This window comes from Sebastes umbrosus, chromosome 7, assembly GCF_015220745.1.
Source record: "Sebastes umbrosus isolate fSebUmb1 chromosome 7, fSebUmb1.pri, whole genome shotgun sequence".
Classification (NCBI taxonomy): domain Eukaryota; kingdom Metazoa; phylum Chordata; class Actinopteri; order Perciformes; family Sebastidae; genus Sebastes; species Sebastes umbrosus.
This window is the reverse complement of record NC_051275.1, coordinates 9,564,683-9,590,185: the sequence shown is the minus strand read 5'-3', so window position 1 is coordinate 9,590,185 and position 25,503 is coordinate 9,564,683. Positions and strand designations below refer to the sequence as shown.

The 25,503-nt window shown below is 41.1% G+C and overlaps 1 protein-coding gene and 1 non-coding gene across 8 annotated transcripts in view; both read left to right on the top strand.

The window, feature by feature from the left end:
- Positions 1 to 25,503, top strand: part of myo18ab (myosin XVIIIAb) — a 142,326-nt gene that overhangs the window by 6,331 nt on the left and 110,492 nt on the right. The window contains exon 1 of one of the 7 annotated variants that reach the window (XM_037775582.1): positions 23,096 to 23,318. The exons of 5 other annotated variants lie outside the window; for them this stretch is intronic. The gene's annotated coding sequence lies outside the window, so the exon portion shown is untranslated. Of the gene's footprint in view, positions 1 to 23,095; positions 23,319 to 25,503 lie in introns of those variants that run through there. One more of the 7 variants, XM_037775577.1, reaches the window with a different exon arrangement.
- Positions 5,942 to 6,028, top strand: LOC119492167. The gene has a single exon (XR_005207739.1). It is a non-coding gene; the product is annotated as a small nucleolar RNA SNORA5 (small nucleolar RNA).

Sequence of the window (25,503 nt, the reverse complement as noted above, 5' to 3'; positions counted from 1 at the left end):
ATGTCCCAGATTCTCGGGGGTATTTGTGTTCTGTCTTTCCATGTACTTCTCTTTACAATTATTGTATGCAGTTTCTCAGACATCATATCCAAGTGTCTGATCATGATGTGGGAGATTATGCTGGTCAGAATCAATAGAGTCAAGGTTCCCCCACTCACGTTAGCATCCAAGAGATGGATTTTGAAGCCCATTTTTATCCTATTGTTCTGTGTACTTTGTCAGTGATAAACAAGGGTGCACTGCTTTGAATCACCCACACATATTTTCTCTACTCTGCACCGCAAACCTTTGATATAATACTGTATGTGTGTGTGTGTTCCTCTCTTTAGATGAACCGTAATCCTCTACTCCATTTCACTAGTTAACAAAACTCCGGTTGCAATTCATAAACCCCTATGAATTGTTTGTTAAAGGTTATTGACTTTATATTGTTGTACTGTATTTCCTTCAAAACACAACAGTACTTACTTACTTACAGTATCAAGTAAGATGAATACTGATATTGTTTTTGTGAGACGGAGTGAATATAGCAAGGGTGTAATTTCCACTGGGAATTTTGAGCCAGATTTCCAGAAAATTGGCCAAAGAAAATGAGAATTAATGTGTGTTTTCATCCACTGTCATTATGTAAATATTAGGAGTTGGTTCATTGAGATAATTGGCATTATGCCTCACTTTCCTGGAGGCTTTTAATGTGAAAATATGTAGGATGTATTGAAAGTATAAGCGAATGAAAATAATGAGTGAATGAAACTATTATTTATGTCAAAAATAGTCAGTATGAGTCAGTCATCTGCTGCAACATAATCTGTTGCTACAGCTACTTTTTGTTTTTAGCCCTTATCATATAATGCCATCTATTGTGCACAGAATACAGTTTAATAGTTAATAAACCATATAGTACCATATAAGCGCTGAAATTAATGTGAAGATTTGCTGCTTTCCTCTGCTTTCTATCATTGTAGACTAACCTTTGGGTTTTGGGCTGTTGGTTGGACTAAACAAGCCACTTTTTGTGGTCTCTGGAAAACTGATTAAGGAACCTAGTTTGTCAGTTATTTTTTCCTTTTGAAGGTATTCAAACATCTTAGTCATTACGTTTGTAGAGTGTGAAGATACCCTGCATTAACAGTAGCTGAGTGTCCCCAGTAGGGCCTGCTTGGCACCATCAGTAGGCCTCCACTGGCATTGGATCAAGGGTCCTTGTGACAATGTCAGACAGAAAGGGACTCTGGCCCCCCCCCTCTCTCTCTCCACAATTGAATTAATTTGCTCTGGAAGTCAGGGAGTGACTCTATGTAGCCCATGTTGTCCTTTTCCTTACAGGAGACAGAAGCAGTGACTGAGTCTCCACACTGGCTGTTTGTCTCTCAGATAAGAGACTTACTCCGTGTAATGCGAGGAGCTGCTATAATGATTTCCATGAAGTAAACAGGAAGTGCACACTGGAGGGAGCTTTGTTTAAGTGTATAGGTAGTGTTGGCTCACACACACCCACACACCCACACACACACACTTCCCCTCCTTTAACTTCACTATATTTGCAGCTGATTTGTGTGCGTGTTAAACAGCAGGCCTGTCTGTGTCTCTTTGTCCTCTTTAACGGATATCACCAGCTCAACTACTGGTTTAAGTAGAGGAGAGCCGACAGAAGGGCCATCATTCATTCCCGACAAAGGGTTTTAAAAGGGACACTGCATCTGCCGGGTCACATAATTCACAATACCAACAGCAGCTGCCTGCTTTTCTACGTATTATTATCATGTTCCTGATCAACCAGTAATGAATAGGACTCGGTATGGTATCGTTTGAAATGTTTCAATATGTCAATATGATACTTGAGTTTCGATAATAACGATGCCTGCAGCAAATATTTGTTTTCATGATCTATTAATAGGCTGCTTCTTTTCTTGATCTGCCATTTCTCAGAGCCCAAGGTCTTCAAAATCAGTGTAACACCCAGGTCTCAGTACAGATGTGAGTTACGTTGTAATAAACTGGAATAATCCTCTAAGAAGAAGGATTGCGTTTGACAGAGCAGCATTCTCGCTGTTCCCAGTACAGTTGGGGTTAAACAGCTGAAGTTGTGTCAGTCCACCTAGAGCTGGTGCCAGGAGTGTCTTCCGCACAAACATGAACACAGTAAGAGTTGATCAAGATTTGGAAGCAGACAGACAGGATGCACCTATTCTTTTAGCGGTGACTAGTATGAGCAGGATGTTCTAAAAAAAGCACTGGGATGTCTTAGGAAAGGAGGAGACGTTTTCTCCCCTGAACCAACAAATAAGACAATTACTGGCTCCAGTTTAGTTACGGCTAGGTGCACACTAGATAAGAGAACTGATTTCTATCAGCTATTTTTAAAATCAACTTTTCCACTGATCAAGTGAAACGATAGGACTACTTCAAAGTAAATATGAGAGGAATTAAGTAGGTCCTCTGTTTCTTTAAAATTAAAATTGTTGGTGACCTTGTACAAAAACATAGAAATATCAATGAGATAGATTCATATTTAAAATGAATTAATCGATTAATGACAATACAATAATACAGATACAACCTATACAAGCCTAGTAATAGTGTAATTTTCATCATATATGACGGCGGTGTGGCAGTGCAACACAAGTGGCCTTTTATGCGGAGAAGCTGCCCTACCTGAAGTGCTGAGCATTCCCTGCCTGAGCGGAGGCCTAGTCCAGTTCATTGACTTGCTCCAGTCAAACCTGATGTGCAGCATTCAGCGGTGTAAATGCAGACAGAGGCCAAAGTTGACTGACTGGGAAGTGAAGCTAAGGACTGACTGTCCTTGGCTTCACTTCTGTCTGCTGCCTTTCTCACCGTTTGGTCTCTCTTACTGGCTTTCTTTTGAGGATTCAAACCAACCAGGCTTTACTCTGTAGCATGCTGCTGCTTCACTCGCCCCTCAGCTCCTCTCCTCTCTTGCTCATATTCCATGTTCCTGCTCTTCCTCCTTGTTTGGCAGCAGGTTTTGGTATTTGTGGGTGCCTTGACATTGGCTCTGTTAAGAAGCAGTTTTTTTTTTTACGATTTTGAAATACATTTTTTTAATGCCAGAATCAATATGTTCTCTTCATTTGAGTCTATACGGAGGTAGAAGGAGGGGTGAATACAGGTATATTCAGACATAAAAATAATGTGTTTTTGAAAACATATAAACATGTCTTAGTGGAAAACCCAAAATATAAGTATGAACCTGAAAATAAGCACTATATATCTCTTTTAAAGCACAGCCATATTTTCCTCTCGCACTCCACTCACTTACTCTTTCTTTCTCATTCACCCTCTCCGCTGTCCACCCTAGTGTACCCTCAACAGTGCCTGTTAACTTTGGCACAGTTGTTGTTATTTCAAACCATTCAGGAAGCAATTGTGATTTAACTCGCCTCCACTTTGATTCAGACCTTCTCAAACTTCTCTGCTTTCTGTGCTCAAACAATTTACTCCGATTTTACTCAACTTTCATTCCCATTCCCAAAAGTGTTAACATTTTGATAGTGACAGACACTTTAAATGTGTCATTGTTCAGTTATGTGATAGATACTCTCCCCAAGTTACTGTTGAATATCGGTGGTAGCATTGACAAGTAAAGCATTCCTGCCAAGATACAATAACTTTAGCTATAGGATACAATACGTTTAGCTTGCGGTAAATGGTTATGTACATTAACTTTTTAAAGATTTTGCTTTACTGCATTTCTGCCATTATTTGGTAGTTATAGTGAGCCAGCAAACATGGGGAGAAAGATGGGAGCTGATGACACACGGCAGAGCTTCACAGCTGGTATCGACCTGGGAAAGTTGCAGCCTCGCAGCGTTGGTGCATTAATCGCGTGCGCACAGGCCTCTGTTTTAGAGACTATACTAAAGCAAATGAAGTTGTTTGACTGTGGGGTGAAAAGTTTGACTGATCTTTCAGCATCACAAACTAATATGCAAATTGATTGAACTGACAGTGAACCAGATGAACCACCTGAACGAAAAACAAAAAGGAAATTTGTGAAGTCTTGGGAGGCGAAGTATCTCGCCATCTTTGAGCTGCACGGAAAATTATACTGTTATACTGAATTGAAGGTAGAGTTACTAAAGATGTAAAGGTTTATTCAAAAGATGAAATGTACGTGGATTGTAGTTGGGTCGTGGTTGTTCTCATAGATAAAAAGATGTGCTATGTGAATTATTGCTGAGGAAGCTGGCTTAGCTTTATTTGATATTCATATATTCTCCAACCACACTCAAGCCTGTAAATCGTGATTCTATACGTTGTGTGGAAATAGTTAAATAAACTTGTTAGCTTGTAAATCTCTCTGGAGTTGTAGACTTTTGCCCCAAACTATCTGAAACTTGCAGCGGGATTCCAGATTGAAAGGAGAGGGTAGGCCGGAGCGTGAGAGAGAGAGAGCCGAGGTTAAAGTAGCAAGAAGCCATCTTCACTTGTCTTAACAGGCTGACTGGAAACAACGGGAAGCAGGCCTCTCCCTTTAGGTCTCACTCTGGCATTTGTGGAATCTGCTATGCAACAAATAGGCCACTTCCTGACCCTTTCCCCCTGGGATTTTTCTTCTGGAGGAAGAGGAATGAGGTTCTGAAGCTGAGGGCTGATGGAAGAGGGAGGAAACTGTGAATGTGTTTGATAATAGAATTGTTTTGTTTTCCAAAACTTGGCCACATATGTTTGCATATCTTCAAAACAGTAATGTGACTGTGTCGTGGTTTCTGCATTACTCATCATTTGTGTTTTAACAGACAGTGTGGTGACAGTCGTGGGCCCATTAAAAAGCACTTTATTGTTTAAGGCCATGTTCAGACAGACGTTAGTCCTGCATTAACAAACCCAGCATCCTCATTCATTTCAATGAGACCAGTGCGTTAGCACAGAGAGGTTGAACTTCGACCACAATGTGAGTTTAAAAAACGAGGACATTTTCTATGTGTTACTATATCATTTGAGCTGACCTTGTACAGTAATGTGCAGTGAAAATACTTCACATTTGATGTGGTCGGGAACATTTTCAGCAAATTTTCAGCAAACCTAATATGGATATTTTTATCATGTTAGGACTTCTTTAGTGACGTCACATATTCAACAAAACTTATTTAACATATGATGTATAATAAATCATTACTGTAATGAGTCTTCCTTTGTCCTTTTTTGGCCGCTCAGAGTACCGGTATCGTAACAGCACGAATGGACGAGCATCACAATCCAAGCGGCGGCTGGCTTGACCGCAGTGTTTGACGTTGCTGCTCTGTCTTGTCTGTCTTTGCGTCAATGGTCAATGCGTGACAGCCATGCACAGCATACTTTCTGTACCACGTTACATGGAGCGGTGCATGTAGATCTCAGAATTAGGTTTTCTTTAATAGAATCTTCTACTTTTTTTGCTGCTCCAATAACTTACCTAATTTGAGACTAGATATGAACAGCAGGAGCTGACATCTCGGCCTATGTAGAGGTAGTAGAGGTGAAGTGCATTGCATCATCAGTGGAAGCGGGAATTTAAACTATTGTCCGAATTGTTTGAAGTGAGAAATGTCACATAATTTGAGAGCAGAATGGCAAACATGCCATGCATACATGGCTTGTATGACTGGACAGCCTTGTTTACAGCTCTGTACTTAACACAATTCATTTCTCAGGTGCAGCTCTAGGAATAGTTGACTTTCCTACAGTATTTGTAAGCCTCTCAGTCAACACACATTTCCTCCTGTAGCCCTTTGTGTTTTTTATGATTACCACTATCCTGTGTTGAGCCTCTTGTTTTTTCTACATCCAGTCTGAGACAGGAAAGGAAGGGAAGGGAACAGCAGGGAAATCTGAGAAATATGTGCTGTCATGTTCAAGACTCATTCCACAATAAATTAATGTCTTGTCTGAGTGTGCCTTTGGTCTCCAAGACTGTGGTGATGCCCATCTTCACAAACAATCACAACCCAAATCCAGTTCCTGTTCTGTTTACAGTAAGACCTGATCCAAAGGGGGTTCAGAGTCAGACTTGTTCATGACAGCAAGTCATATTTAATGTCTTGAACCATTAAATTAGCTTTTAAGGGTGTGATTTTTGACACAGATTGTTTCATTCAGATTCTCAGGATAGGATGCACGGGGCAGTAGAGATCTGTGTGGTGATGTCTGTGGACGAGCTTATAAAACTAAGGCTCGTGTGAACGACAACAAACAGGAATTTAGACCATGTGTAACCAGCAGACTGGTAAGGATGAGTCATACACATGAATGCATGGCTGTTTGTGTGTGAAAGAGCTAATACGCCTGATCATACACACCCGTCCTTGCAATCAGTCCAGCCTGATTCTTGTTAACAAACCCTCCCGTGTGAGTGTTCACAGTGATTCAATCTGACTTGAGTATCTGGAAATAGAAAGTTTGAAAAGGTTGAATTGTTTTTATCTGCTATTGAAGCAGTGACATATTACATCTGGATTCTTAGTTTTTATTCTCCTCCCCTGGGCTTCAGGCTTCAGGCTTCTAAAGCAGCCCTTTTCTGAACATCATGATTATTTATTTAACCACATTCTGTCTGAGAGGAAGAACTTCCTTTTCAGGGAAGGACTTGACCAAAAAGCTCTGAAATCACTGACTGGCATCCTTAAAAAATGCTTTAAATTCCATCAGTCAAATGTCAAACCTGGTTTCCAGCAGAATACTACTACTGCACTGATGAGTGTATCTTGCCTGTCTATTTTTTTTAGCATGTTTTCATTGTATATGAGCTGTAGGCCTAGTACTTTTGGTGCTAGTGTGTTGCCTCTCAGATGAACAGGTATAGCAAGGCTCTGTTCAGTGCTGAGTGTTGCAAACAACTCACTTTTCTGCGAATGTCGCATTTTTCATGTCAGTTTGAGATCCGAAGAGTCAAGGACAGAAAACTAGTGCGTGTGTTTGAGAGACAGACAGAGCGAGACAGAGAGGGGACGAGAAGGTGGATTGCACGCAATGATTCTGATAAATAACTTCCATGAAACACTGCTCTGTCTCTCGCCACACAGACGTTTAGGGCTTAGCGAATGAATGAATGAATCGTCTTTATTTACATTGCACTTTTAGAAGTTGAGTTGATTTAGTATTGACATGATATGAGTCAAGTGATTCACATGTTTTGTTATTTTAGAGTCATTTTGGCATAGGTTTATCTTCACAATAATTTAATTTAAAACCAATAGACTACATAGGCTAGATAAGACATTGGATTAAAAACATGTAATAACCTTGTTTATTTTCGTTGAATAAGAGAGCATTTATGTTTCTAGTAAAACATTACATAAACATCACTGTGGAATGTCTTGATAGACCTTACAGTGAAGGTGTCAATAGATAAACCTTATTTATTATTTTTTAATTGCAAAAGTTCTCATCAGTCAGGAATAAATTAAATATTAATAGCTATTTACAGACTGTGGGCTAAAACAAACAAATTATTCTCCGAGGGGGGCATGACCCTGGACCCCCCCTAGCTGGCTACTCCGGATACTTGTGGAATTTCCAATTTATTTAAGCATATAGCACAGACCTTCGTCGTATATAGATATATGATATTACTCACTTTATTTGGGGGGACCTCGGGTAGCTCTCTCTCACTTTTTTTCACCATACATGTGTTTGCATCCCTGGTTTCCATGTAACCCTCAGTGTGTGTGAGAGTTCATGGAACAGCCAGGTCAGACCAGACCAGTCAGGAGACAGGAATGCCATAGGACGAGTTGAAAAGCAATGTGATGAGTGAAACTCGCACTACTGCTGGTGACACACACAGTCTAGATGTGTTTAAATGACATCAATGCGGAAACAATGTGCCAAGTTAGGAGAGTTAAAGACAGATCTATTTTTATTCCTCACACACACACACACACACACACACACACATACACACACCGAGCCAGAAATGGCAAACTGAAAGAATTTACCTGCTCAGACTAAATGTTAATCACAAAATGCCGTACAGGTGGTGCAGTTTCATGTGTGAGATTGAGACGATAAATGCACTCTTATTATCCTAATGAATATCAACATGGATGATGCTAACTAGCAATTTTAAATTTTGACCTGATGATGAAAAGTTAAGTGACCAGCAAAGTTATCATGATTCATCCTGAGGGGAACCTGAAGGTCTGAGCCAAATTTCATGGCAGTCCAATCAATAGTTGAGTCACAACAAGCTTAGCACTGCAAATGAAAGGAGCAGAATAGAAAACGGTTTAATGTGGATCAGCGATGTTTGACCAATACCTGATCTGCTCAATAAGGTCAGCATTTATCAGATTGGTGCTTCCCTAGACACAGTATGAAGCAGTATAGCTCGACTCCGCTGCCCATAAGGTTGTAATAGCAGTTCACCAGTGGGTGATATGAGTTTTTTTTTTTGCAGCACATTGTGGCTGCATCTTCACCAGTGGTGTAGATTAGTGTGTGTGACCCGTCTGCTAATCTCTCTGGTTGGCGAGCCAGTGCGTGATACTCATTAGTCACCCATCACTCTTTGTTGCCAGTCAAAGGATTATGCGTGCCTGATGCTAGTGATTTACCAAACAAGAAGGTTAACGCAACACTGTCCAGCTCTTAATCCTCTTTTCCTCATAGCCTCTCGGACCCAAGTAGCCAGATCAGGATCTCTCCTACCCTACCAGATCTAACACTGTGGCTGAGCCGGCTGTCCTGCTGGGAGCTAATCCTCATGCCTTCCCGAGACGGGGATCAAGCAGTGCTGCCGCTATAAGAGGGGGGTTATTGTTAAATGAAGTGGAGGAGGCACCAGGCTAAACAAGTCAAACAAGTGAATGCATGTGTGTGCACTTCTGCCTGTATATTATAATAGGTTACAGATTACTTGTTACCCTATAGAAAATGTAATAAGTAATGTAACTATTTCAATTATTTCATCAAAGTAATGTAACGTATTACATTTGATACTTTTCTAACAAATGTTTTAAATTTAAATTAAAAAACATAAACCCGGCAGTGTAAACCTCACCACAGTACTCAGTACTGTCATACTTTTATTAACCACAAATATAAACCTAATTAACTTGAATTAAGATTGAAATAGAGCAAGAGAATGAACAACAAACTAACTACCATTACATTTATTTTCTAATTCAATTACGTAACTCCATTACATGTAACTAGTTAATCCGTCACTGTGTATATATATATATATATATATATATATAGGTTTATCCTGCCAGTCTGGGAGATGGAACTAGCGACGTTCTGATCATAAGCTCGCTTCTCAAAACCTTTAGGCCATCACTGCCCCTAATGAATATCATATAATAAAGCATGGAATACATTTATTGTTAGCGAATTAGACATATTGGCCTTTGTAAAAATAAACTCATAAGCCAGTTAATGTTGTCCATCCTTGATATGATGTGTTCAAAGTGTGCTAAAACACAGATGCATTATAGAATAGAATGTGTGAATCCTGGTTTCTGTTGTGGTGTCTCGAGGATGGACCCAAACGTAGGACACTGACACAGAGGTTGGTGAAGTTTTGAGAAGGTTTATTGTGAGATCATGCAGGCTGGACGAGGGTGAGTGATGTGGGCAGTGCTGAGGTTGCACGGGGGGGTAGCAGACCGGGCAGCAGGAATCCTGGAGCACAGGAAACACACACAATTTAGTTCACGTACAAGAATACAAGGAGAACCTAATTTACAAGGCCCGGTCTGAGCGTAGCTACCACGGTAGTTGAGATGATGATCTGGCGGGGACAGAGGTTTAGGAGTACTGTGAGGAAATAGGCTACTGTGGAGTTGATGGGTAGATTTCTGACTGGTGTGTGCAGAGCAGGGACCCGGGAGAGGTGATGAGCTGGTTGATGGCAGCCAGGTGTGCACGTAGACATGATGTTCGTTATGTTAGTCTGAGCTTTACTCCCATAATCGACCCCTTGAGTGCATCTGAGATGTCAAAAGCCTGAGTTATAATCTTCAACAGTGTCACAAGTCATAGATACAACACGTCTAGACACATATTCTTAGATAGTCCTTCTCTTTCTATAAGAGGAGGCTTTCCCTTAAACAAACATTGTGGTGAGGGCTGAGGCCTTGTCAGGGCTCAGAGGACATGATACTATACAGTATGTACTCTGTGAAACTGTAGAAGTATGTTTCTCAGACATTTCTAGTGCCAGCGTGTGGGCACTAGACAAGTATTTTTACAGTACTTCATGTGGCGTTACACTTGTAACTCTCGCTCTGACCTTCCTGGCAGCTTCCTGGTAAGTGTCTCTCTGTGGCTGTGGCGTGAGGTGTCTCCCCTCCTCCTCTTTGAACTGAATTATTTACAGAGATGCTGCAGGCCCGATGAATAATACAGGAGACTGCTGAATGAAAGACTTGTTGGAGTAAAGAAGGGAGGTCAGGAGAGTTCAACAGCTGATCGCTGAGAAATTACAATGAGGTTTCAGTGTCAGAGGGAGCGATGATGAGGAAAGTTATACTGATTAAACTCAGTATAAAAGATGAGTCTGGTGATAGAATTTTTCCATGTTCATTCATTAGAACCAAACCAACAATGAATGTATCTATTAACAAATATTTTGTGTAGGGATGCACCGAATTTGTGACAACACCGGTGTTACCAATTACACTGGACATTTTACAAGAAAAGATGAAGGTCAATATGTGTAGCGCGCTTACTTTGATCTTTACCGTCTCTGTGACCGCTCCGTCTTGCTCGCAGCGATTAACGCTACCTCATTAATGTTGTGGTTCCCTCATAGCATTGGGTTTAAATCTGAAATATTGCCAAATAGGCGCGTTTGCTTTTCGCTTCGACACCAAATCCTCCGCCATCTCTCAGTCTGTCAACTCTCTCTCGTCCCGTGTGTGAAATATGACAGTTGCTACTCTGAGCTGAGACTCCGTATGGATGCATTCATGGTCAGTTTGTAGCGTCCACCGTCGGACTATCTATCGTTATCCTGCCGCTGATACTCCAAAATTAACTACATGGGTTTTTATTTCTGTTACAAAAAGCAAAACGACAGTGGGGGCGGTGGGCACATAATGTAATCGGTGTGTGCCCGAACACCGTGTAACACTGACCACCATGACAGGCCTAGTATCGGCTCGATATCCGATCCAGTATCGGTATATGTGCATCCCTAGTTTTGTGTGTACCAAAGCCTGATATCTCTTCTTCCTCTGTGCCATAGAGCTCCATTGTTGTCCAAAAATCCATCAGTGAGCCACACTGTTGCACTGGATGACATCTTCCTTCATTACCATGAACACACACTCAATCACGCATACAGTGTATTATTGTGTTCACCACCTCAAAAAATAGCATGAGAATTATGTCAACATGTATGGATGAGATGAACGCAAATGTACAGGTCGTTGTAAGTACACTTTACACAAATAACAACTCTTAAATCAATATATTTTTTTAATTATGAAAAATTGTTAACTCCTCCCAACAACAACTGTATGTCAATTGTAAGTCTCTATGTCAACTGAAAATGACATTTGTGGGCTCACCCTGCTATCTCCCTATGTACAGTACTGGGTGGGGCAAAACAAAACAAACCCCTGTTGAACCAAACTCGGCTAAGATGAATACAGTGTGAATGTGGCCGAATGAATAAAGAGACAGGAAATGGCAATGCAGTTAGAGCATTGAAAGCTGCTGAAAATAGCCCCCATCCCATTTCCTCTTGTATGAGAGACATTTGCTAAGAACTAAAGTGTCCGGCTACTTTCAGAGAAATCTCTACTGGGCCTTTTTGAAAAGTGAAACTATGCATTTGTGAGTTGTTGTTAAAGATTTACGTCTTCAGTCGGTACCAATCAACAGGTTTGGGGGTGAGAACAACGGACAAGGAAATCAGAAAGTAGTGATTGGTTTTGGTCTTTCATGGGATTTTTGTAAGATAAGAAAAATAAACATTAGAATAGCGCCAGTCTTTTCCTTTTTTTAATGGAAATGATTGTGATATTTTGCTGTAGTAAACATAAGCTAATGAGGCTATTGTGAAGATGGTTGGTAGGGATGCACCAATCAGTATCAACACTAATATAGACCTTATTGAATGGATTGGTTATTGGCCATACCTGACCACGCCACATGTTTTTTTTTTCCATCAATGTCAGAAAATTCTGTATTTCCGATTAGTTCCATCTATTTAGACATGAAGGGGCCGCCATCTCAGCTTTTAGTACCATAATAATCCATGGCAGAGTTTTCAATTTGTGAAATAAGGGACCACTAGTAGTGGATTGGCGCTCGGTATTGGCTGATACTATGACTTGAGGTATTAGAATTTGAGAAAAAGTCAGATCCGTAATGATTGGTAGAGCCTTTCTCACCCTAATGCATGTGCTAAAAATCAATTTCCCATAAACCCAGTGATTTCCTTTCCCTGCCCCCTTTCAGAAGGCGATAACCATGTGTGGAGTGTGTGAGAGCTGGAGGCTAGTGTGTCAGTGTCTCTGCCTTGGTTAGATGCCACTGCTTGTTTGGCCTCTCTCTCAGTGCTGACTGCTGCTGACTGAAAACCACACCGTCAGCAGTCTCCTTTCTCTCCACGCTACAGTACAGTGACACAGCAGCTCTGTCAAAGCACACTGCCTCAAGCGAAGCACCTGGCTGTTTCCACGGTAACAGAACAGTGCTCTCCTTGACCTGTTTGCAGTGGGATTTTGGGGGCAAACGGTCAGTTAAAACAGATCATTATAGAAAGGACAAGATATATGTGTTGGATAGTGAAAGTGTCGTAAACTGATGGTACATATTTCAAGGTTAAACCAGTAGTACCACGTCATGAGAACGTAGATGTCGTCCAGTCAGTTTACCTTTGAGACGATAGACATGATTTACAATAAAAACTTCAGTTTGCAAATAATAACAAAGTTGAAAACTTATATTAATAAAGCCCTGTGGATTTAAGACGGAGAATTTCACACATTGATAGAGAGAGTTTACTCTATCAGTGCTGAGATTGGTGCCATATGTTATGTAATGAGACGCCTTCTGTAAGTTTATGAAATTCCTTTGGGATACAGAGTTTCTCTTTCCTCTGCGATAATTACAGGCCTGTTCTCAGCCCGCAAATATCACAAATGTAAATACTAGGATAGAGCAGGCAGTGAATCAGTGACTCGGTTCATCTTATCAGCTCAAGGTCCAAACAATGTTTCCCTGATGTCAAATTTTTAGTGTCAAGATGCCAACCACGGTATCTGCCCAGAGAATTTATCAGTGTTTTTGTTTCTTCTGTTTACAATCGTCTTGATACAAATTAAAAAAATGCACTACATGAATACACTACTGTATTTATGCCTCTATGCCGGTGACTTCATGGCCGACGGCATTATGTTTTTGGGTTGTCCGTCTGTCCGTCGTACGCCCATTAGATCCATTTTCGTGAACGTGATATATCAGGAACGCCTGGAAGGAGTTTCTTCAATTTTGGCACAAACGTCCACCTGGACTCAAGGACGAACTGATTCGAATTTAGTGGTCAAAGGTCAAGGTCACTGTGACCTTTATTACGCCAAAGTTCTTGTAGTGTTTAGACAACATTTAACTTTTGAGAACTTAAATGGAAATCATCTTTGTACCCCTCAAAGTATCACATGGGTAGCACAAATGCAAGTCAAGGAAATAGACCAGAAAAGGAAAGACTTGCAATCACGTGATGTTTTAGACCAGTTGCAGACATATAGTAGGATGTTGGTGGGCGAAGAATTTAGCTGGGACAGCAAGCTGCTGAAGCCCATAGCCAATGAACTGCTTTGTTTTCTCCACAAATGGGTTCTTTTGTTCATATCAAACTGCTAAAATTCATTGAAGCCCCAAACAAACACGCAAGTTAATGTCAGTCCTACACAATCACTCATTCAACACATATACACACTCAACTCAAAGGCCACACTTCAGCACATGTCCTGTGCCACTCAGCTTATCTGCTGTTCAGTTTCCGTTTGAGCAAACAGGGCAGTGCATGGCGCTGTGTTTTATCTACTATTCCTCAGCTGACCTAAGCCCTGGGGCTTCTCTCAGCCAGAGAGCACAGACTGTGTACGCGGCTCATTGTTCAATCACTGTATCCTGTCACTGCTGTGTGGGTGTGTGTATCTACATAACTGTAGGCTTTCATATGGCATTGTAGTTATTGACTGATAATATAATATAACCTGTCAAAATGCAAAGTAATCACATGTGAAATGGATTGCTGGAGTGTGAAAGAATGTCATATCAGTACATGAGTATGTAAAGAAAATCTGTCCCAGTATGGAGATAGATTGCTTATTTTGCTGTTGTCTAATAGCAATTTTGCATCTCATATTTTGAATGTTCAATCACTCACCACATTTGAAATGTAGTCAATTTGTTCATTCATCTAGTAGAGTGCCCCATACATGCATTGACATAAATGGACCAACACATGCCCCAATATCCCATCTTTTCAATGTTTAATCTGTCAGTGTCCAACAGTACGTCTACAGTTCTTGTATGATGTTACAATTATAGTATGTTTTCCTTATGAGATTTTTCTTTGGAGTCCCTCTTTAGGACAATTTTTTGCCCCAGTAGTAGTGGGACCATAGACTGTATATAGGAAGTGGACATAGTCACCATGACATCACCCATTGGTTTGTGGACTACGGTTATGAAGCCTCGAGTTCGCATCTTGTTTTTTTGCAACCAGACGTGATGCGAGGATGGAGTTAACTACAATCGAAAGCCGAACAAGTTATTTTTAGTCGTCCAAAATGTTGCAATTAACTTTCATGAAGTGAAAACACTGTCAAAGGGTTAAAGTTGTAAGACCAAAACACGGACAACCCCCAGACCGGACAGCGCTGTGGTAGCAACCCGTCAATCACAAGGTAGCCACGTCCTAAAGCACCCCCTGCTTTATCGTGTAGTTTACTTTAAATGGGACCATAATTTGCTAAATAAATATCATGCTGTATTGCAGAAGACTTGAAACTAGCGATTGAGACCATGAACTCATGTTTACAATGTCAACTGAGGCGTCACAATTCCATGTCAGCTCATGTCCATGCGGCCGTCCTTGCGGATTGCATAATTACACCCCTAACTTGTAATGCAACTCAATAGCGTCTTTTGTTAGCCGAAGCCAAGATAACCCCGATGACATCATCAGGGCTATTTTCTCAGACTTCCCGAAGCTCCTCCAGAGTCACAGAAGGCAGTTTTGTGTAGAATCGGAGGAGTTCCCCTTCCATGAGATATGTTCATACACATCTCTGAAGTGATGTTGAGCGGTACCATGAACAGGATTGAAAGACATCTGCACTGTAACGAACATCAGTCTCCTTTGACCTAACTGAGTGATAGTTGTCTGGAAATATCCACTGAAATACTGGAAGATGATATGTTACTAACACCAGAAGGATGCTTTATAGTTGGCCGGTAATGAGAAGCGAGTTTGTGACCGCGAGGTCATCGGTTCACTCCCCGGACCGGCAGGATAAGTTCGGGTGGGGAAATTGAAAAAGCAGCGTTTGCCCCTTCCCCATTACCACCACTGAGGTGCCGATGAGCAAGGTCCTTAATGCTAACCGCTCCAGTGGCCAGCAGATCAGACTGTGTTTGTACTGGGCAGCTTCCAGGTGTGAATATGTGTAACTTTGTAAAATGTGATCAGGATGTCCATGCAAAAAGAGAGGCTTCCTCTTGGTGAAACCTCCCTGAATAAATAAAATTAAAAAAAAAAAAAACCCTTCTCCTAAATCCATTATGGAGTTCAATGTGTACAGAAGCTGCACCCTGACCTACTGACATGCACTATCCCTAATCATCAATAGAGTCAATACCGCACATGCTTTCAGCCACTCTCATGTCACTGAGGGTTTCAGTCAATGACTTGCATCCAAATCTCGCTGCCTCTATTGGGTTTTTGAAGCACCTGACCTGCCCTTTTACCTACTAGCATGTTAGGTCAGATGAGCTGGATTCATAGTTGTGTAGAAAAGCATCATCCATGTTTTGTCCTGCCCACACATTCCACAGACAGAGATTACTGCGGCCAGACAGAATTACATGCTCGGAGAAAACAAAACATGACTGTTGACCGTTTATCATGTTGTGAGATGGCACAGCCTTTGGGAGCAATTTTGGGGTTAAGTGTCTTGCTCAAGGACACTTCGACATGTGACCAGAAGAGCCGACTTTCCGATTGGTGGACGACCTGCTCTACCACTGAACCACAGCCGTCCAACAAGTCCTTAATCATTGTGGCTGGTTACAGCTATACCGATTGCCTCTATCAGGGTTAGGGTGTTCCTCGTGGTTCTGTTTGTTATTGTGTGCGTCTTTGTGGTACACCATTCTGTACAGTCAGTCTCTGTCTATTGGGCCACTTTGTTTTTCAGTGTAGCTATTTGGTTCTGTGTTAGTAACAAACTATGGGTTGTAGTTTGTTAAAGTTAGCACTTATAGTCTACAAAGAGTTTTTTTCTCTGAATGAAATCATCATTTTAGACCAGCTGTATACTCTTACAACACCATGTCACAGGTTGCGCGTCTGAGTTGCGAGAAGTTCCACCAAAGAGTGATTTTCCCCTCTAATCTTCTCTGATTGATTCATTTGAGTAATTGTTATAGAACCAGAAGATGTGAAACTATTACTAATAATTCACAAGACAAATCTGATCCTAATATCTATCCCAGTAACCATCTCAAGACCCCTCAGATTACTCTGGGAACCCCATGGAGGGGTTGCATCATTTTGAGGATTTCATGTCAAATCTTCCGTCACCATGACTGACCATTCTTGCTCTGACATGTACACAACTGAATTAACAGGTTTGGAGTCCCAGTAAGTATACTGTACGTTCACATGGCCATAATTGGACAGAGTGCTAAGACCATGACTGCTTTGATTTAGGTCAGAGTCTGATGTTGGTTACATATAAACATATGTGACATTCCAAAGAGTCAGCACCGCCCATCATCCACAAACATGCTTGGACAGATTCCAGCGTTGCGAGTATTTACTGAAAATATTAGACATTTGAATCATGACACAAGAGTCCCACCAATAGTGTTCATGTATTTCCTAGCAATCCTTTGTATCAGGTACTCCCTGGCTCGGTTAGAATTTAATAATGCAGAAATGACCAGAAACTAATGAAGTGGTCATAATGAAAGATGACGATTCTGACACGTACATTGGGGCCGGTGATGATGATGTTGAGCCCTTCAGGGGCTTTATCCTGCATTTCTATCAAATGCTTTTATCTCAAGGAGACAAGTGGGAAACTGAGTTTCAGTGATGCCCGTACAAGTTCAGTTCTGTCTCAATCTCTGTGACCTGTATGTGTTAATGTATGTGTTTGAATTGGTATCTCAAACATACAATACATGTGAGTGTGGATTTAGAGCCGTCATGTGTGCTTGCAGAGTGTCTACAACTCTTATCGAGCATAGAAAAGTGTGTGTGTGTGTGTGTGTGTGTGTGTGTGTGCAAAGTCATCTTTACGTTAGCATCACATGTGCACATGTACAGACAAATACATCATGCACCCTGTCTGACCTACATCTGCCACCCTGCACCAGAACTAAGACACGAAGGAGCTCGCTCAGGCATAACACGCACACATGCCCGCACACACACACTGTCTGCCTCCTCCCCCTCCACACAAGGTTAGTGTCTGATGTATTGTCTAGGTATCTATAAACAGATATCTGCATATGACTGCAGAGTCTGTAGGCAACGGTACAAGACTTTTGAATCGGAAGCGTTGTGTTTCCGCTTGGTCAATACTGCTCGGACTACAATCCCGTTTGAGCGGGCTTTGGTGAAACAGTCCGTGTGGAGAGCAAAAGACGTGGAACGCATTGGCCAAAATGCAGTCTGGGAACCCACCGGCTATCCTCTGACGACCATTTAGCTTTTTCTTGAACCCTAACAAAACAGTTAAGGGCAACAACATGATCATAGAATGAAACAGATGAATTAATACATCTTTGTAAACTAAGACGGGCGGACTGTTTTTATATGTATTTATTAAACTGGCTACTTGTGAAACAATCAAGTTGTACACATCGTCTTTCAACTCCAACTGGACTGTAAGCAATTGACCGGCACACAGAAGAGGGAGTCTTGGCCCGGATATCCGCTGGCTACACCGGAAACCCCTAAATATTGCCCCCCAGAGGCTTCATCAGACAGAAAGCCGATGGGCTCCGAGATTGAGTTAAGACAGTCCTAGATATGCTCTTGTATACTCAAATGTTTGTTAGAAAGTTGCAAATACATAAAGATTGATTAATTATAAGCTTAGGCCACCTCAGTCGAAGTCCAGTCCAACATTTTTGATATGATACCAGAGTTTTGGTCCAGGTATATTGCCTTCATCTTGCAAACCTTTTTAACTATTCTAAAAAGTTTTGTATTCTATAGGAACTATTTTAAAGAGATGATTGTAATGTTGATTTGGATTCTTGGAAATGCCACCCTGATGAAAGCAAGAGAGCTGAAAAAGAACATTATGGGGAAATTAGTTGTTTGCTCTATGACACAGACAGATGAGCAGGTCTGTATCAGTTTCATCTGTGAGTATCCACAGAGTTAAGTCTGGGGCATGTTTAGTCTAGTTTAGGACCAGACGGGAGGGAGGATTAAACTGCTTGCCTGGCTCTGTCAAAAATGGAAAAAAACCCTCCCTACATTTCAAAATCAGTTTTATTTACTTTGTGAATCTTGTTTGTTTATCTTGTGTAGGAACATAAATGTAAAACCAACACGCGTAGTTTTAGGAACAGGTATTGTTTGAGTTATTGCTTTGATCAGTAGCCTCTGGGCGAAGTGACTGCAACGTAACATCTCATAACTAACAGACATCATAGTAGGGTTGTCAGGTTTGAGCTGTGCAACTAACTCAGAAGTAAGTCTAGCTAACCAGATGTCTGTCTGAAGTTTGACTATTTGTCTTTCCTTGTGCAACCAGCTGCCGGTGAAGGTGATGGTGACGGTGTATCACACTGAGCCACGGCAATCAGTCAGTTTCAGGGACTGAATCAGTGTGTCCTTCAAAGCATGTTCAATCCTGTCAACATGGGAGTGGAAATGAAATCAGCCCCCTAGTAGGAGAAATGATTGAGTGGATTGTGGTTTTATTATCTCTGTCATCATCCCCTGAGCTCCCGACAGCAGAGAACATTAGAGCACATTCTCTTGGGGGCATTAGTGAAATGTCACATGCCATTGAGGATATGCACATATGAATTGTGTCACTGTGGTGCCTATAGCTCTGGAGCCTGAAAGAGATGCAGCTGTGTGCTGCAGGCTGCTGTCAAACTATTCATCTATGCTTTCATCTAAATAGTTATGGTGTTGAAAAGTAGGAAGCGGGGCGACAATGCAACTAATAACAATGCAATGAACATACAGTACGTCTCACTGCCAGTGACTTGCCCTGTTTCTCAGCAATAAAGGCCACGCTAAATAGAGGCGTGGACGTTGTCTACGTGTCGGAAGCAATGAATTGAAAGGAACGTATTGTCAGTTTAACACTAATATAAACCCGTCACGCTCACTGAATTCCAGGAGGACTAAACTTCTGATGGTTACTACAGCTCAGTTGTATAATATCTAGTCTAACCATCAGACTTGATATGTTGTTGATCCATTATCATTACAGTGTTTAGCTTACTGTAGCCTCTAATAATGCCTATATGATTACTACAGAGGTGACCGGATAGTTAGGTAACACTAATTCTCCTCAGAAATCATTCAAATGTCTTATAGTTGCTCTGCACGCTCCGTTCAGTCTGAATCCTATCTGACTAGTATTGTCTGGAGAAGCCTGTGGTGACGGACTTAAGAACACAGAGCAGAACACTTCCCCTGTCTTTACACTCTGCTTTATTCTCTAGAGCAGCATTTACACTATATACAACAACCCTCACAGCCTTTCTACGTTTTATTGACTAACTTAGAGATACAGTAGAGGATATTTTCAAAATGAAGTGTGAATAGTTTGTGGAAAGCTGCAGACTTACATATAGTATGCGTTCCACTCAGCTGATCTGGCTTTACAGCACATGACACACTTCCTTGCCATTCATAATAGTTGTAGTGACTTTTGAACACACTGTTACGTCACTGCATTTCTCTCCTCGCCCTTTCTGTACCCCACCCTCTTCTTTAAGCTACACTCTATTTCCAAAGACCTGTACACACCCTCCTCCTCCTCCTCCTCCTCCTCCACCTCCTCCTCCTCCCCACTGTCAGCTGGACTAAAGCTGTCACGTCCGTTCATTTCACAGCGCAGTTTGTTTGCACTTTATCTATATCACTTTGCCGTTCCCTCCCTAGAATATCACGGCAGCCACTGGGAAATAATGGAGGCTTTGTGCGAAAACAGGATTCATAAAAAGCATGTGGAGCATTTCCTGGTGCTCTGGCTCCATCTTGTGGTCCAAAAGCAGAGGTGGTTGGGGAACAAATAGGAGTGGTTGATATCTACTGGCTGCCTGGGGATATGTGTCCTTATGTGGGTGGATATAGCCTATAATGTGTGCTTGGGAGGATTACTTTGCTTTGGCGTTGACAGATGGAGAAAACCTCACTGTGTTGCTTGTATAAGAAAAACTAAAATCAGAGCAGTATTATTATATATCAACTCTGACTCATATAAATTGCATTCATATACATACCCGAATAATCTGAGTATATTATGCTCCCTTTTCATGTTTTTTGGGAAGAGGAGGATTTTTGGACGTATAAAGGGACATTTTTACAGGTACATTCAGTATCACCATTTCATTTGGCAGTAAGCATTTTGCTAATAGTTCCAACCAACGATTCTCATCACGAGGTTCACATACACTTGTTTTTCCCCAAAGCTTTCAGCCACTTCTTGTGGCTGTCATCAGCATGCGAAGGAGCTCTGTGGCGCGTTGATTCCTATTTGAACAGCCCGATTGATTTACACGGGCGCCTAAAGGATGCAGGCAGCACTTCTCCGACAATCACGGCGCTTTCGCGGCCCATGTGAACCCGGGGTTATGGGGTGTGACAAAGAACACAAAATTCATGGTTCAGTATGTCTGTTTGAGTAACAATTTTAACTCCCCATACCGTCAAAGACACCAGCTCCTTGTAATGAGCGTCTTATAGCTCCTCATCAATTATGTTTTTGTAAAACAACCAGTTCGCAGTCCATAAATCTCCATTTTTACATTCAATGCAAAGACGCACTAACTCCCCCCTTTTTGTTACATTCTCCATGTATCTTGTAACTTGTGATGGCTTTGTAATTGCAACTGGAAAACTTGAAGGCAGTGTCAGTGGATGTGAGTTGGATGAGTGTGAAGCTGATACAAATACATCTCCGTTTACTAATATGAGAATATACTTGACTGTGACGAGCTGTTCTTCATTCATTGCCAGCAGTTAGGGACCCCTGCTTATCATTTCCGGTAACATGTTACACTTTGCTTCTGCTTTTCTTTGCGCTTCCATGCTTCAGATGCTCACATCTTCCTCTCTGCTGCACAAAAACAGTTTCACACAGGAAGACGATGTGACTTACAACACACTAAAATGTAGACATGTAGAGTGTTTTGGTCCCGTCTATCTACTGGAACAGGTGGAAGAACCAGCAGCTAGAGAGAGCAGAGCTGATGAAACAGGGGAGAGAAGGTTTTAGTTGGATTTGATCTTCAGACAGCTGAGGGATTGGACCGTGGGATTGAACCGCAAAATGATGATTGGACAAAGAGTAAAGGTATGGCTTAAGGCAAGGCAGCTTTATTTGTATAGCACATTTCAGCAACAGGGCAATTCAAAGTGCTTTACACAAACATTCAAAATGCAAAAGAACATTAAGACATAATTAAAACAGTAATAAAAACGTAAAAGATTAGAAAATAAAAACAAGCTAAAAGTAAAAGATAGAAGCTTAAATAGAGTATAACACACAAGAGTAAAAGTTCTAGTGCAGTATAAGATAGAAGGCTGTCTTTGTAATTGTCTTAAAGGTCCCATATTATAAAAAAATGAGATTTTCATGTTTTTTTATTGTAAAGCAGGCTTAAGTTCTATATAAATACTGTGAAAGTATCGAAACACTCAATCCACAGAGAAATACACACAGCCCGTATTCAGAAACTCTGCATTTGAAACAAGCTGTCAGGATTTCTGCCCATTTGTGATGTCACAAATATACAATATTTAGACCCTTGACACAATTTTTAACGTAAACATTCTAAACATGTTCCAGTTTATTCCTGTTGCAGTGTACGTGAATGTCATCAGCTGACAGGAGTACACATGGACCCAAGCTGTTGCCTAGCAATGCAATTATGTTGCTATGCCGTCAACATGCACTAAAAAGGAGCGTTTCTGAGTAAATGCAGAGTTTCTGGGTAAATACAGGCATATTCAGGCAGACAGTACGAGGAAAACAAAGTTTTTTTGAACATTACAGCATGTAAACATGTTCTAGTAGAAACACAAAATACAAGTTTGAACCTGAAAATGAGCACAATATGGGACCTTTTAATATGGCTGTTAAAACTCAGGTCAGAGTCCATGATTACACCAAGATTTCTGGCTTGGTCCGTGCTTTTTAACATTACAGTTTGTAGGTGAGCACTAACCCTTTAATCTTTCCTCTCTGGCTCCAAAAACTACAACCTCAGTTTTGTCTTTGTTCAACTGAAGAAAATTCTGGCACATCCAATTATTGATTTGTTCAATGAACTCACTCAGTGCTTGAGCCGGTGAATCAAAAAGTTAATTTGGGACACTGGCTCCACATCTAAACCAACACCAGTATCCCACAACTGTGTCAGATTAGCCCCCGAATGCACCATGATGTCAACTTCCAAGTCCTATATTTTTGTATTGCTGACCTACAACATGAGCAATTGTAGCCAGTATGTTCTCCAATATATTAACAGACCCTTAAGCTGCGTTTCCTTACACACACAGAAGCAGCTGAGATGACAGCAACTGCAGCAGCTTGTGTGGTTGAAAAGTGTGGCTGCTGATTGGACTGTGGAGGTGGTGGTGGGAGTTCATGAAGAGCAGAGGCTCCTATTTTTACTCCTTCTCAACACCCTCATATCACAACAGCTGTCCCCACATCTCTCGTCTGTCCACTGTCAGGAATAGCCGGCCTATCAGATTGCTTCCCCTCTCTTCGGCTTCTGCTGTTTCACTTTCCACTGTGTCTCCAGCCGCTTTGCTCAGGTCTCCTCAACTTTGGCCAGTTTTTTGATTCAATCGGTGACTTGGGGGAGCTATTTGGATTCAGGAGTTGTGGAATTACTTCACCAACAGGTAGAACAATGTGAGATAACATTAACATTTCTGTGGGAAAACTATGATAAGCATGGGCCCTCGAGATCCCACAGCCAGTGGCACTATTTTTAGAGTTTTACAGTTAGCTGAGGGGGGTAGCTTGAGTGGTTTTCCAACTGAAAGTAGCGTTTTACAATAGCAGCTTTTGTGCCGTTTGACAGTTCCCCTTTTCTTACTCAGATGTGATCAGTAATGACAGTAGTAGAACTTAAAAGTAGAAGTGTGCAGAATGTCAGTTTGTCTGGTTTGAAGAGGTGGATACATGCTCATTGGGGGCTCATGTGCTGGTGTATGGACTTGTGGGAAATGTAGTTGAGACTGAGATTTAGTGCACTAAACATGACATGTTTACACAAACGTGACATATTGTGTCATTAGTTGGGGGCACTCTCTTTATTGTATGTATGTTAGTTTGACTTTGAAATGTAAAGTTTTAGTTTTCTTTCAGACCTATCCCATTCAGACGTACTACTAGTAGGGCTGGGTGATCATTCACTATTATTGTGTTTGAACTTCACGCCAAATTGTATCATAATGACTCTATATTATTATTATCATTCTACAAATGTATAATCCTGAGGTGAAGGGTGAAGGTTTGGTTTTACAATAAGGAAACGTTTGGTCTCATGTAACACAGTGAAGCACGACTTTGTTTTGAACATCAGTTTTATTACGCATACATCTGCCATAAGTGAAAAAAAAAATCTTAAATATCTTAAAGATGATTTCAGCCACATTGCCTTGTTTTCGTAATTCACTGAATTATGGCCTGTTTTGACTGTGACTACCTGGGATGCTCATGTGGTATATGAATTCATCTCCACATCTATGTTTTGGACATTCACATGGATAAAGAAATACATTTTGACTCAAATTCAATGAACCAAATTCCAATATTTCTTTTGCAGATAGACAGTTAACATAATAGATAGACATAACACAATTGTGAGCCTCCTGAATTTGCATTCAAAATGCTATCAGAGTTATCATTAAAGATTTCCACTTCAGTCTCTGGAACAAACCACAGAATCATTGTGATAAATGTATTCAGATTTCTGGTTAGGGAAATATGGGAGGTAGGTTTGGTTGAAGTTGTTGATTTTCAGGTTACTGACACAACAGAATTGCAGATTAGAGGTTTTCCATTCAGTGCCTGGTATTTGACATCTGACCCAAGACCGGGACAAATTAGGATCCTGTTATATTGGTGCAGATTTCAAGTCGCTGTGTCAATATGTCTAATACCTGAGTGGACCCAAGTGTGTTTTCTATTAGCTCTGACACACATTGTTGCTGTTCTCTCTCTATCTGGGTCTGTTCAGGTTGACCAGATCAAGTCTATCTGTACTCGGGTATATTTGGACTGTGTCTGACTGTCCTCGGGTCCCATTTCAAATTGGGCTTTACTTTTGGAAAATTAATGAATGCACATTGGGTCTGGCTAGGTTTTTCCATGGGTCTGCTTTAGATCAGACCTCTGCCCTGGATAACCAATCCAGCCTGTTAACATTAGTACAGCAAGAAGCAGCTGCTTGTTTCTTGTGGGATGCCATGTGTGAGCTAGTTTTTTTGCTTTGTAGACGTATGAACTCAGTTGTTTCCACTCCAATGAAACGCAGTCTTATCCTGTGTCAATATCCTATGTGAAGTGCAGACATGGGTCACATGAGGTCCACATGTAACACCAGACCGCCTAATTCAGAAGAACCGTTTCAAACTAAGCTTTTAGCCATTGCGTGTACTGAAGTCCAAGTTAACCCTCATACAGAATCTAAACAAAAGATTTCCCTGGCTGCTCCATAAATAGTGAACAGAACACAATAAAAGAAATGAAAGTAAAATGATTGAATTTGAGACAGTGTCTCTCGACAGTGTCTCTTTTGTGGTCATGTCCCTGTTGTTTGGGGTCATGTGTGAATGGTGGTAAAATGCTGTTGGAAATAGGTGTAACATTTGGGTTATGATAATTGTCTTTTCCGTTTAGATATAGATTTTCTGTGCCTCAGTAGTCTTACAGTAGTACTTACATGCAATGTGTTCCAGGGAGACGGTAAGGTAGTGTGGTTTGATAGCTGGTAACAAATTGAGACTTATTTCGTCAAGTCTTGCTTATATCTGTACATCTAAGATGTTTGTAATGTATGACTTCAGCACCGCTTATGTGGGTTACTGGC